We start from the raw sequence: 2,024 nt of genomic DNA on the forward strand, positions 1-2,024 counted from the left end.
GCGGAGAGCAAGAAACCGATTTCCTTCGTCGCGAGAAAATAACTGAGGGGGTCTATATAATTCCCCGCTTTCGACGGCGGCCGAAGTGCCGGCGAGGTGAGGCGGAGGGGAATCCTCCGACGGTTCGTTCGTTTCGTCGCGCTGAGAGGACGGCCGTCTGGGAAACAAAGGGGAATCCAGCCGTCGCGTTACATCACGTAGTACTCCTTTGGCTCCGCCCCGCCCCCTTTTGTCCCGGTAGTTCTATTACCAGCGATTGTTTCGCTTTCGAAGTAATCGAGCGCCGTTTTCACGGTCGGCGGTGGAGCGAACGCTCGATCCTGGGTAGATTTAATATGAAATTGGAAAAATCCCTGCACCGAGCAAATCTGGGGATTTGTATGCGCTCTGCACGGTTCTCCCCTTTCCTCTTCCTGGTTCGGAGAAAATTTAAGGCGGACTGTCGCCGCGTGGTCGTCTTGTTACCGCGTCATTGTTCGCGAGCATCTGCAGTGCCACGATCGGTATTGCCTTCGGTCATGAACTGGCGAGAAATCTTCGCGGCTGGCTGTAAGTCGATGAGACGATGTCGGGTACGCAAAATATGGGGCACTCCGGGCTCGATCGTGGAATTTGAAGCATGGTGTACGTGAGACGAGGGTTAGAGATGCTACCGCATTGCTATAGTCTCGTTGCTGTTGCGTTGTATACGTTTCTAGTGGAGTGATTTTATTGAGGTTAGGGTCGGTGGCGGATTTAAGAAAAAAACGCCAGGTGGCGCTGGGACAGCCTATATATAACAGAATTATAAATCAATTTACACGCGTTTGGGGTGAAAATTGTGGGAAACAAAAGAAATATATTTTTTGGGTAGAGTCATAATTTTTTCGGAAAATGGGGCCCTGTCTGGGCAGGCAAATGGTCATCAGCTGAGTGAGGAGATAGGTTTCAGTGGATAATCTTTAATAATATTGATTAGCTGCGCTTTATTTCACAATTTTTAAAGTCTCGGACTCCTCTTTCTTATAATCAACTGTTCAATGACTTCAGACCCGGCTCGAGCCTTTTTTGGGCCCTACGCGAACTTGCCAAATTTCGAGCTTTTCTGATGACCTTACTCTGAATTTTTCTTCGTAGCTTCAAACACTTACACTACCTACAACTTGTAATATTTCATTAAAAACTTTATTTTAAAAAATGACTACCATGAAAAGACCATTTTACGCTTTACGCAGCTGCCTAATTTTGCCTACAGGGACCAGCCGGGCCTGAACGGCTTCAACAACAATACTTAGTTGATTATTTACAAACAACTCTGTGGCTTCACGAGGAAATCTTGACCCCATGACCACTTTAATACTGAGCAAATGTAGCGTGCGGATATCCTTCAGTCGCATTTGGTAACCGTACTCGCTGAACGCCTATGGGCGGTTGCCGCACAGGTTAGGCATTACCCGAAGGCATCATCGCGTCCATAGTACTTACAATTAGATTCTGACTTCTGGCGTTCCTACGTCAAAATTGTGTTACTCGCGGAGCCATCTCGCGTCTTCTCCTCCCAAGTCCAAAAGCTCGTTTGATATTTAAAATAAAGTTTTTTATTTAATTAAAGCACGATTGTTTTACCCACATCGCAATAACGGAGCGCAGTCGGACAGAAGGAATCGGTCGACAGGGTTTATCGAGCTATCGAGATCCGAGTTGAGATTGTTCCAGGCTGATGGAGGTGGATAATTATAATATTCACTGTTTTTGTTCCCCCGTCGAGGCTTCAAAGAGAATAATACTTTACTTATTAGCATCTGGTTCCGTTTCGGGATCGAACTTTCCCTTTGAACTCACACCTCCACCCGGACCGGTCTATCTATTTCGTTATTTGATTACAGCTGTGTTTACGGGACGCTTCTGCTTGCTTCTGGGTGCCTTCGTTTTAATTTTAATTAGACACTTGTCAAGCGTCGCGTTTCCTTCTGTTGCGTTGTCTGTTGAAATTCGAATGTTTGACAAATTTGCGACCATCTTGGGAAACCGCCAAACATACTGTG

Source organism: Andrena cerasifolii, chromosome 1 (genome assembly GCF_050908995.1).
Source record: "Andrena cerasifolii isolate SP2316 chromosome 1, iyAndCera1_principal, whole genome shotgun sequence".
Lineage (NCBI taxonomy): Eukaryota > Metazoa > Arthropoda > Insecta > Hymenoptera > Andrenidae > Andrena > Andrena cerasifolii.